Source organism: Dreissena polymorpha, chromosome 14 (assembly GCF_020536995.1).
Source record: "Dreissena polymorpha isolate Duluth1 chromosome 14, UMN_Dpol_1.0, whole genome shotgun sequence".
In the NCBI taxonomy this organism is placed as follows: Eukaryota; Metazoa; Mollusca; class Bivalvia; order Myida; family Dreissenidae; genus Dreissena; species Dreissena polymorpha.
The window spans coordinates 35,630,175-35,643,261 of record NC_068368.1 but is presented as its reverse complement, the minus strand read 5'-3'; the positions used below and the strand labels follow the sequence as shown (position 1 = coordinate 35,643,261).

General features: G+C 35.5%; 1 protein-coding gene and 1 long non-coding RNA gene across 2 annotated transcripts in view; both read right to left on the bottom strand.

Annotated features, from left to right (window-relative positions):
* Window positions 1–13,087, bottom strand: part of LOC127857288 (uncharacterized) — a 76,647-nt gene that overhangs the window by 54,038 nt on the left and 9,522 nt on the right. The gene's annotated exons all lie outside the window — the stretch shown is intronic.
* On the bottom strand, window positions 3,204–5,969 carry LOC127857104 (uncharacterized). The gene is made up of 2 exons (XR_008038339.1): window positions 5,575–5,969; window positions 3,204–3,901 (listed from the first exon to the last, which is right to left on the bottom strand). It is a non-coding gene; the product is annotated as an uncharacterized LOC127857104 (long non-coding RNA).

The window sequence follows — 13,087 nt, the reverse complement described above, 5'->3', positions numbered from 1 at the left end:
AAACATGAAATTAACATGTCATCCAAAATATTTTCATCCGGATATATGGTCACTTTCGACATATTTAAATAAAACCCGACTTTTTTCAGTTTATAAGAAAAACATTCATAACACATGTTCATACTTCAACGCCTTTGTAAGCAGTCACCATCTGACCTAAAATGGCACTAAATTACAGGGTTTAATCTCATGTTTACAAGATGCTGATGTTGTTGTTGGTCACAGCCAAGCGGCCACAGTAATCTCCACTAGTAAACATCATATGTTCAGTTTTGTGACCCCCAGGGCCGGGTCTAATTTAAGCCCAGGGGAATAATATGAACAAATTTGGTAGAGGACTATTAGATATCACTACATACCAAATTTAGTAGCCCTAGGCTCTATAATTAAAAACAAGAAGAATTTTGAAGTTTGCACAAAATAGGCCTTATTTAAGCATATGTTCATTTTTGTGACCCCTGGGACAAGGTCCAATTTGTTCCCAGGGGCATAATTTGAAAAAACTAAGTAGAGAACTATTAGATGTCACTACCTACCAAATTTGATAGAAATAGGCCCAATGGTTATGGACAAGAAGATTTTTATAGTTTGCACAAAATGGGCCCAATATAAGCATATGTTCAATTTTGTGACCCCTGGGGAACGGTCAAATTTGATCCCAGGGGCTTAATTTGAACAAACTTGGTAGAGGACTATAAGATGTCATTACATACCAAATTTGAAAGCCCTATGCCATACGGTTATGGACTAGAAGATTTTTAAAGTTTGCACAAAATAGAACTTATATAAGCAAATTTTCGATTTTTTGACTCCCCAGGGCGGGGTCAAATTTGATCCCAGGGGCATAATTTGAACAAACTTGGTATAGGACTATTAGATGTCACTACATACCAAATTTGGTAGCCCTAGGCCCAATGGTTATGGACAAGAAGATTTTTAAAGTTTGCACAAAATAGGCCTTATATAAGCAAATTTTCAATTTTTTGACCCCCCGGGGCAGGGTCAAATTTGACCCACGGGGCTTAATTTGAACAAACTTGGTAGAGGACAATAAGATGTCACTTCATACCAAATTTGGTAGCCCTTGGCCCAATGGTTATGGACGAGAAGATTTTTAAATTTTCACAAAATAGGCCTTATATAAGCAAATGTTCAATTTTTTGACCCCCCCCCCCGGGGAAGGGTCAAATATGACCCCAGGGGCATAATTTGAACAAACTTGGTAGAAGACTATAAGATGTCACTACATAGAAAATTTGGTAGCCCTAGGCCCAATGGTTATGGACAAGAAGATTTTTAAAGTTTGCACAAAATAGGCCTTATATAAGCAAATTTTCAATTTTTTGACCCCCCGGGGCAGGGTCAAATTTGACCCCAGGGGCATAATTTGAACAAACTTGGTAGAGGACAATAAGATGTCACTTCATACCAAATTTGGTAGCCCTTGGCCCAATGGTTATGGACGAGAAGATTTTTAAAGTTTTCACAAAATAGGCCTTATATAAGCAAATGTTCAATTTTTTTACCCCTCCCGGGGCAGGGTCAAATTTGACCCCAGGGGCATAATTTGAACAAACTTGGTAGAAGACTATAAGATGTCACTACATAGAAAATTTGGTAGCTCTAGGCCCAATGGTTATGGACGAGAAGATTTTTAAAGTTTGCACAAAATAGGCCTTATGTAAGCAAATTTTCGATTTTTAACCCCCCGGGGCAGGTTCAAATTAGACCCCAGGGGCATAGTTTGAACAAACTTGGTAGAAAACTATAAGATGTCACTACATAGCAAATTTGGTAGCCCTAGGCCCAATGGTTATGGACAAGAAGATTTTTAATGTTTGCACAAAATAGGCCTTATATAGCAAATTTTCAATTTTTTAACTCCCCGGGGCAGGGTCAAATTTGACCCCAGGGACATAATTTGAACAAACTTGGTAGAGGACTATAAGATGTCACTACATACCAAATTTGGTAGCCCTACGCCATACGGTTATGGACAAGAAGATTTTTAAAGTTTGCACAAAATAGGCCTTATATAAGCAAATTTTCAATTTTTTGACCCCCCGGGGCAGGGTGTTATTTGACCCCAGGGGCATAATTTGAAGAAACTTGATAGAGGACTATAAGATGTCACTACATACCAAGTTTGGTAGCCCTAGCCCCAATGGTTCTTGACAAGAAGATTTATAAAGTTTGCACAAAATAGGCCTTATATAAGCAAATTTTCAATTTTTTTACCCCCAGGGGTAAAGTCACATTTGACCCCAGGGGCATAATTTGAACAAATTTGAAATAGGTTCACCACAGGAACATTCCTGAGAAATTTCATCAGAATTGGACCAGTAGTTTAGGAGAAGAAGATGTTTAAAGAAAAAGTTAACGCACGCACGCACGGACGCACGCACGCACGCACACACGACGGACACAGGACCATGACATGGCCTTTGGCTAGTGGAGTTAAAAACACAAATCAAACTTAAACGATGTTTGTAGTAGCCAGATTTCGATTAATATACTTAAATTGTTATTAAACAATATTTAAGTAAAAATATTCCCATGTGATTTCAGCGATTTAAGCAATTGTAAGATATAAACGACATACATATAGAACACTTTTGCAGATGCGATTCCGAATTAATCGGGATTAATACAATTCTTAAGAAAAAAGGGTAATAGTTTTCGACCAACGGTCTACTGGTTGAATTTTAAAAGATATTTACATTACTTTAAACGTTATCTTTTTGTTGTAATTTGTTCGTTGACGCAATCTCAAACGTTAACGCAGCCTTACGACATGGTGCGTACCGTGATTGCATGAGTCCTGAGCTATCATTTGTGCAAGTTTTCTCCTATAGATTGACCTTATCTCTCCAATTATGATCAATGCATTAGTATATCGTTTTCATTTTTGTTTAAAAATAACGCTATAGTTATGGTTTTCTACTATATTTAAAGCAAACTAATATTATGGTTTCAGTTAATATTAATTATTTTGGCATAATGTTGCCGGACAAATTGCTAGGTTTTTATTGCACTATTTATTTAATGTTTGCTTTTCTTAACTGTTACGACATGACCTGTATTCAAGATTCCAACTTTGCCATTTAAGGAGCTGTAATAAAAACAAAACATGTAATTCAATAACGATTACCAAAGATTGAAAGTATAACGTTAAAGAGGTAGAAAACAAATAACGCATCTGCTAATTTTAGGTAATTTGTAATCGATTTCATAGATATATTCAAACTGATATTTGGTATATTTGCTATATTTATCACTGGTACTGCTATTTTAACTATACTGGAAATGATATATAAAGAAAGACGGTTTAAACAAAAATACACAATACGTTAAAGAAGTCAATAGGCTGCTACTGTACACACACTCTAAAAGTCAGTGAGTCTAGTACATTTATTTTCAGAATAACAGATTGTATGTGAATTTATCAACAGCAATAACATTTCCACATAAGCGTCAAAACGGAAAAGCTAAAAAGCCTTGACGAGAACCCCACTGAACGAAGACCAGCTCTCAAAATAGTTGACCGACGAACAGTCGACCAGTTGGACTGTGTCCCCTCTGAAAAGGTTTAGGTACGCCCCGTTGCTTACGCCGTAGCTTCTCATGTCTGCACCCCCTGAAGTAAAAGGATCTTGCGGATCTATGTATGCTTTTATCCCAACAGAGACAACGTTTTTTCCGAGGCTACAGCCACACGCATCTACTCTAGGATCGGCTCTCTTCTTCACCAAATGGTAACTGAAATAATACAGCCCTGGAACAGCGCAAGTGAAGCTCCCTGTATTCTGATTATAGTGACCACCAATGTTGGTGAGGACCGTGCCGAATCGAAAGGGAGAATCTACCGGAACACTGGCTGTGAACGCTATTGCCGCATCGTCTGGAAAATAATACAATATTGTTTGAGAATTGTTTATGTATTCAATTGTAAAAATCTTGTACACTGCACATTCTGCCAATGGGATCGGTACAGTTATCCGACATGCGAACGGATCGCACGATAGTAAACCTGAAACTTGAAAACCCCACCTTAAACCTTTGTTTTGTTGTCGATATGAAGTATGAATAGTCAAGTTCGATTAGTCTTTTATGAAACTATAAGGAAATATACAACTATAGTCGTACTTGGACAACATGCCTTAATAAATGATGTATACAATCTTCACGTCAGAAAATCCGAACGGGTAAATGTTCTGCAATAGCTTAGGTAAAACCTGTTATTTTACCAATCAGGATTGGGAATTGAGGATCCTGTGTGAACACTTAAAATACGAAGATGTCCATCTGTACAAAACTGGTCCGCAGAAAGTGAAACACACATCGCTTACCATTGTTTAACAAACTCGGTTAGAAGAACCTTTTAAACATTTAAACTAAACACCACTAAAAACTAAACATACTAACGTCTATAGGATGACGCCTAATTGTAATTCTAAATGATTTACATGGCGCGACTTTGTTCAACTTTTTTGTGTAAAGCCCACATACATAGAAGAAGCATTATATTTACTGTCTATTAACTGCCTGCACTAACTTTCGTAATGTCATCATATTATACTTTTCGATCTATGGCAACACAAAAACGAAACACTATTACGGACATATGTTTTAACCATATGTGATGTAAAAATTCGGCTCATTTGTAAATATGGCAAGTATTTTATTATGCAATACATGACTTTAAATTTATTTAAATATTACACGGTGTATTCTCTATTTTAAATAAAGCGTTCATATGTAGAACTATTCAAAGAGTGTCTAAAATCTTCTCTTAAAGGGGCCTTTTCACAGATTTTGGCATGTATTGAAGTTTATAATTAAATGCTTTATATTGATTAATGTAAACATTGAATCTAAACAGCACCAGCAAAAAAGAAAAGAATAAAGTTAAAGAAAGATAAAAAGTAACCCTCAACTGGGCTCGAACCACTGGCACTTGGGGTAAAAGTCTATCGCTTAGACCCGTCCGTGCTCACACAATAACTGATGTATTTTATACTTTATATAAGCAATCCTCGTAGTATCACAAAATATAACGATAATCACAGAACTCTCCAAATTATTCAATCTTTTTCGTCGTTATAATTTTCAGAATTAAATCGACAACCGATGGATATAATGGATATTGTAGAGCATGGAAAATGTTTAGTATTACTGTTTCGTCACAAATATCATAACAACAACGAAACTTTGCGAATATGACATAAACAATTTAAATTTTGTCAATTTACCAAAACGTGAAAAGGACCTTTTAAGATTTTAATAACAGAACATTTTTGCGTACGTTTATTGAGTGCCAACACCTGCAAACATTCGCTGAACGTCATTTCTTTCCTTCTTAAGTAATAATTGATCTATTCAATGGTTCATGCGCGAAAATTTGCTGTGAATTGTATGACAAATTTGACAAGGTGGCTTCTTTACAATAAACAATAACGTAGTAATTATTTGTTGCACAATATTCAACAAATAATGACAAATCCCATTATATTTATTTACTCTGTTTACTTTAGAACGATTGATTATTGAATTAATATATTGTTGAAACAATACCTTTTGTAGCGTTTTTCAGCCTGTCAAGATAATTATGTCATCATCTGAGCTTTTAGTGCTTCCTCTTCTCGCAACAGCGTTTGAAGATTTCTTGAGTCGTTCATTAGAACATTTTTGTTTTGTTTTATTTCTTCCAATACAAGCTTCATGTTGAGTTTTGCTTCATCCACTGTCGCCTTTGTCTCACTGTTCCTCTTTCTTTCGTTATCTTCCAACGTATCCATAATGTTGGTAATCTTCTTGTCGAACTTCTCAAGAGCGTCTTCAAATCTCCGTATCTTAAGCAGCATTTTCTCTTCGTAGTCAAAACGTGACAAACACGTTGGTTCCGATGCCCCAATGGTACCAAAGAGAAGGAACACTATAACGATGTGTGCGGGCGATTTCACGACATCCATCTTTGCTGTCGGCGTGCCTCTCTGGTATTAAAATGCCGCCTCTTCGTTTTTCGAAATAACACTAAACATGAATGCATGAATGTCATTAAAGGTACATGCATGAGTTTGGTAGATATGTATTGGATTTGGTAAAAGAAATGTATGAACACCTAAAATTAAACCGTATGTTTACTGTAAATCTCGTATCGGATGCACTTTCTGGTATTAATTTCGATGTGGCGGAATGGATATGATGTCATCCAAATGACCGGGAGATCCCGTCTTCGATCACCAGCGCTCTTTAGATCCCCCCATTGACAACGAGTACTGGTTCTACCCTTTCGATGCAATCGAGCTACAATAAATAGGTTTAAACTTATTATGAATAATTGTAATTGGTTAATTTGTATGTTGATATCAATTGTGTTTATGAAATAAAAAAATAAAATAAACAATGATATAAGATGATAATATTAAAGGGTAAACATTATTTTATTGAGAAAGATGACTGAATGCAACACAGGTTATGTACGTAGGCGAACAACTGATAAATAGATTTATAATTGTTCAAAACCAGTGGCTATGTATCGGTATTCCTTTTACTAATACGGTATTATCATTATTTACACGAAAACAACGTGCTATGTGAGCTTTATATCAAAACAATTCCAGCCTTTAATGTAACGTTTCGGTATGTTTGTTTCCCCTTAAAGTGGTTGATGTGTTTTCGTTGAAATAAATATTTTCCTTATTGTACATCGCGTTTATTTCTCTAAAGGCAGTCATCTTACATCGAGTACTTTCATGGAACGGAAACTGTAAGTGTATTCATTATTGTTTTGGCTCGCTCGATAATCTTTTCTGCGCTGTTCGTTACTCGTATGACGCAAACAAGTAGAAGCGGTGTCGAAATAAAGAATGTGTTGATAAACCAATGTAATTTAAGGCGAGGTATAAAACCCGGAACTATCCGGAAATCTTTATGGTAAAACCCGGAACCGATATAAATGGTTATAACTTCATTATTATTCGTCCGATATTAATTATAATGGTACCGTTGTAAAGAAGATCCTCTACAGATTTTAACCATATCAAAATATTTTATGGCAGGGTCGTAGTCGGTCTGTAAATCGCGGACAAAGTCGGCCTGTTTTAACGTTTTTTTTTACACACGCAAATGCCGAGAAGAAAACCCGGAACCGATATAAATGGTTATAACTTCATTATTATTCGTCCGATATTAATTATAATGGTACCGTTGTAAAGAAGATCCTCTACAAATTCTAACCATATCAAAATATTTTATGGCAGGGTCGTAGTCGGCCTGTAAATCGCGGACAAAGTCGGCCTGTTTTAACGTTTTTTTTTACACACGCAAATGCCGAGAAGAAAACCCGGAACCGATATAAATGGTTATAAATGCATTATTATTCGTCCGATATTAATTATAATGGTACCGTTGTAAAGAAGATCCTCTACAGATTCTAACCATATCAAAATATTTTATGGCAGGGTCGTAGTCGGCCTGTAAATCGCGGACAAAGTCGGCCTGTTTTAACGTTTTTTTTTACACACGCTAATGCCGAGAAGAAAACCCGGAACCGATATAAATGATTATAACTTCATTATTATTCGTCCGATATTAATTATAATGGTACCGTTGTAAAGAAGATCCTCTACAGATTCTAACCATATCAAAATATTTTATGGCAGGGTCGTAGTCGGCCTGTAAATCGCGGACAAAGTCGGCCTGTTTTAACGGTTTTTTTTACACACGCAAATGCCGAAAAGAAAACCCGGAACCGATATAAATGGTTATAACTTCATTATTATTCGTCCGATATTAATTATAATGGTACCGTTGTAAAGAAGATCCTCTACAGATTCTAACCATATCAAAATATTTTATGGCAGGGTCGTAGTCGGCCTGTAAATCGCGGACAAACTCGGCCTGTTTTAACGTTTTTTTTTACACACGCAAATGCCGAGAAGAAAACCCGGAACCGATATAAATGGTTATAAATGCATTATTATTCGTCCGATATTAATTATAATGGTACCGTTGTAAAGAAGATCCTCTACAGATTCTAACCATATCAAAATATTTTATGGCAGGGTCGTAGTCGGCCTGTAAATTGCGGACAAAGTCGGCCTGTTTTAACGTTTTTTTTTTACACACGCTAATGCCGAGAAGAAAACCCGGAACCGATATAAATGGTTATAACTTCATTATTATTCGTCCGATATTAATTATAATGGTACCGTTGTAAAGAAGATCCTCTACAGATTCTAACCATATCAAAATATTTTATGGCAGGGTCGTAGTCGGCCTGTAAATCGCGGACAAAGTCGGCCTGTTTTAACGTTTTTTTTTACGCACGCAAATGCCGAAAAGAAAACCCGGAACCGATATAAATGGTTATAACTTCATTATTATTGTCCGATATTAATTATAATGGTACCGTTGTAAAGAAGATCCTCTACAGATTCTAACCATATCAAAATATTTTATGGCAGGGTCGTAGTCGGCCTGTAAATCGCGGACAAAGTCGGCCTGTTTTAACGTTTTTTTTACACACGCAAATGCCGAGAAGAAAACCCGGAACCGATATAAATGGTTATAACTTCATTATTATCCGTCCGATATTAATTATAATGGTACCGTTGTAAAGAAGATCCTCTACAGATTCTAACCATATCAAAATATTTTATGGCAGGGTCGTAGTCGGCCTGTACATCGCGGACAAAGTCGGCCTGTTTTAACGGTTTTTTTTACACACGCAAATGCCGAAAAGAAAACCCGGAACCGATATAAATGGTTATAAATGCATTATTATTCGTCCGATATTAATTGTAATGGTACCGTTGTAAAGAAGATCCTCTACAGTTTCTAATAATGTTAAAATATTTTATGGCAGGGACAGTGTTAACCTGTAAATCGCTGTGCGGTAAAAGTTGAACGAAAAATACCGTGTTTTTTTTAACACAGAACAATGTCTTGAGGAAAACACGGAAAAGCTAAAAGGGGTTATAAAAGCATCCTTTTCCCAACCGACCATACATTTTTGGTACCGTTGTTACGGTATTGTTCCACTGTTTCTAAATATGTAAAAAATATTGTGAGAAAGCATAATATGAAATAAGGCGAAGCATCAAAGCGAAAATGGTTATAAATGCATTATTATTCGTCCGATATTAATTATAATGGTACCGTTGTAAAGAAGATACTCCACACTTATTAACCATGTCAAAATAAATTATGGCAGGGTCAGAGTCCGCCTGTAAATCCCGGTCAAAGTCAGCCTGTTTTAACGGGTTTTTTTACACACGGAAATGCCTTAAGGAAAACCCGGAAAAGGTAAACGGGGTTATAAAACAGTATTATTGACTCGATATTAATTATAATGGTATTGTAGTACAGGAGAACCCTCACAGTTTCTAACCATCTAAAAATATTTTAAGGCAGGTTCAGATTCAGTCTGTAAATCGCGGTCAAAGTCGGCCTATTTTAACGTTTTTTACACGCGCAAATGCCTATAGGACTACCCGGAAAAGGTGATAATACACGTTTTCGAGGGCATGATAATCTGCGGGCGCTCGAAAAATCCGTTCACGAGGGCAGGAACGGATTTTGAGAGCGCCCGCAGATGATCATGTCCGAGAAAATGGGTATTTTCGCTATTATTGCATAAACAAATCACACATACCAAAATAATGTTAAATAACATTGAAAACTATATATTTTGTTCATTCGACATCGACAAAATAATTCGATTATTTCAATACAGTTCAATGTTGTGTGTTACCTATGCCTCACTCGGTCATCATCCGAAATGACGAGGCTTTTCCTTCGGATAGGCAGTTTTCGATTTTAAATGTGTTTAAACAGTGGATTAATGCAAAGTTGAAATGCAGCCGCGCAAAGTAAGAAATGAAGAATTATTTTTGAATTTACAGAAGAAACATTAAAGGTACATAAACACTTACATTTACGGCATAGTCTTTTGAAAGTGTTGAGTAAAAAACCTTAACTTTATTGACGTTGCCAATAAAATAAAAGCTGTTGTCAAGAGAGTGCAGATGGTATAACTTGAAAAGTGGATTGAAATATTCATTATCCATGCATGCATGAGGAAACTGGTGCTTATTCAGTTCCCCATTTATGCTTGGAAAGTCGTCGAAGGCTGGAGAAGGGAAGTAACTGCGCGTGGACCAAGTTATGGATATGAAAAACACATAACAGGGCTTGAACGGCACGTGAATCGCATTGTTAATACACGATTTCTCCCGTTCAAGCCCTCCTTTTGCCAAGTTTCTGCACCCCGCCAGAGGGCATTATAGATAGAGTTTATGCAATAATAAATAGTTATAGCATAACCTTCTTCTCTTCGTGAAACTGTCTTGAAAATAAACCTAGAATTTACGAAGAATCCTTTTTTTTAATTAAAGAATAATTCAAAATAAACGCATAGTATAGATGTGTTGTGTAAATCGCAGTACAAGATCTTTGGTTGAAAAAACGTTATGCGTGTGTAAACAATAAAGGAACAAAGCAGTGTAAGTAATATCCAGAATTGTATTCAATTAAATAGATGAGGCTGCATTTTAGACAATAACACAGGTAAGTAGAAACAGTCCAATTTTTATTTCCATAAAGCCATCGACAAATGAATATATACATGAAATCAATGCAAGAAATCCTTTTCTGATATTCGGAAAAGAAAAACCTCAAAGAAAGAATTATTGCACCATCATGTAAACACAATTTAAAAGTTCTCGGGCAGGAGGATATTTACTTGTTTGTGTGTAGATATTTACATCACTTTAACGTTAATATTTTTTATCGTTATGTGTTCTTTGATGACCGAATCCAGATTATATGAGTCGTGAAATATGGGATTTTGTTTCAGAGGTGCTCGTATGACAAGAATGACCTTATCTCTCCTATGCTAATTATTATCAACGAAGGTTCTTGCTTGATTTATTTAAGTTGCAGCTATGGTCTTATAGATTGGAAGCAAACTTAGATGTAGGATTTCAGTTAGGATTAAATTTTGTTTACAAACGAGTGCCTGACATTGTCAAGGTTTTAACGGCAGACGTTCAATATTATTTGAATGCTCTTCTTAATTGTTACGACATGACACTATTTCTAGATTATAACTGTGCCATTTTATAATGTTTAAACTATATATAATTTAGCATGCCGTTAATTTGAGATGAAATTAATTATCTAATTGTTTATTATGAGTAGTTTAGAACCACAGTAGAAAACGAATCAAGTATCCGCTGTTCTGAAGTAATATGCGATGGATTTTATAGATACCATACAAGTTCTATTTGCATTTGTTCTAGTGATACGGCTATTTTTTTCACGTTACGCAAAGCAATTTAGTCATTTATGTTATCAACAATTGCGTTCATTAACTAATTACAAATGCAGCTGTAGTGTTTGACAGTTAATATTTACAAATACACAAAACGTTGTAAAATCATTATGCTGATACTTTCCCCACTATGTTAATATATATATATAAATTCAATATAAAATAGAGGTACAATCTTCTAGTTAGGAACCTATAACGTACATGTTGAATGTACTTGTATTAAAATAGTAATAAAGAGACGTTGAAAAATATGGCTTTAACTTGTCGGAGCAGTTTAAGTTCAATCTACATAAACCAGAACATGTCAAATGTATAGTCCAATATTACGAAACTTGCTCCGAAGGATTGTCCATATGATATATAGCCCATGTTTGAAAGTGGTACCAGTCTGTTTCAAGAACAGGGCTGCCAGAGGGTGAGGCAGTTTTTCTAATATGCCTGCATTAAAACTTTGGAAATATTCCAGAATTCGCATTTTCGCCAAATCTTCATGAAACCTACCCAGAATATTTGTTCTCATGATATCTAGAATGTCATCGAAAATTGTTGAAAATTATAGCGGGTATGGAATGTATTAGTTTAGCTTATAATTTTGGCTTAATTAACACAGAATGCTTCTTTCTGAAGATGATTACAATTATTAAAATGATACCTAAGATGATGATGATGATGATGATGATGATGATGGTGATGGTGATGATGATGATGATGATGATGATGATAATGATGATGATGATGATGATGATGATGGCGATGATGATTGTACCTAAATCATCATGCGCTTATAACTTTTTCTTTCATATCATGATACATGTCCAGGAAGAGTTTGAACATTGTCTGCTAAAAAACATTGCCTACATAAGGTGCTGCAGTTTTCCTGGAATGATATGATGATATGATTATTTGCGTGTCAGACTTTTCTCGCTTTCAAAACGGTCGACCAACCAAAAGCCTGCTGCCGAATGTTAAAACTTGTTCGGAATATTTGTTCCAATAATGTCAGTGCCCACATGCAATCTGTGTAATACGGCGTCAGAAAAAGCTTAGTCAGAAGCCAAATGTTTTACTCAAACATCGCAAAAGCGGATCATATGAATAACATTTCTTTGGCTGTCAGGTTACCGCACACGGGCCTTTGCCCTCTTTTTATAAATAGTGAATGCGATACATAATTCACTTTGTAAAACTGTTTTGAATATAAACTTTGTATGCCCATTTAAATTACGTTCGTATGTTTCTTGTTACTTGTTTTTAAATCAGAAATGTAAACGCAGCCATACGACATAGTGTGTGCCGTGAATTATGATTTTTGGCAAGCATCTCCGATGCTGATCATTATCAAGATTGGTTTCTGATTATGTTTTCAATGCAAACGTTGCAGCTATGTTTGTCTAAAAATTTGAAAGCTTACAGGATTTTAGTTTAGATTGACTTGTGTTAACATAATGATGCCTCACATTTTCGAGGTATGTATGGCGCTTTTGTCTTTAAAACGAACTTGAAGATTCCAACTGTGAAATGAAAGGAGCTGCATGTATAACACATGTTACTTATAACCGCAAGCCAATAAGTTAAGACTTTCGTTGCGATTTGGAAACCTGGGCCCGTATTCACCAACAATTCTTTAGCAATTCTTAGACTTGAAAATAAAGAAAATTCTTAAGTCTAAGAAAAAATTCTTAAGTCTTATGCACGAACTCATTTAGCTGAAGAAAATTCTTAAGAATAAAGAATTTTCTTTAAAATTCT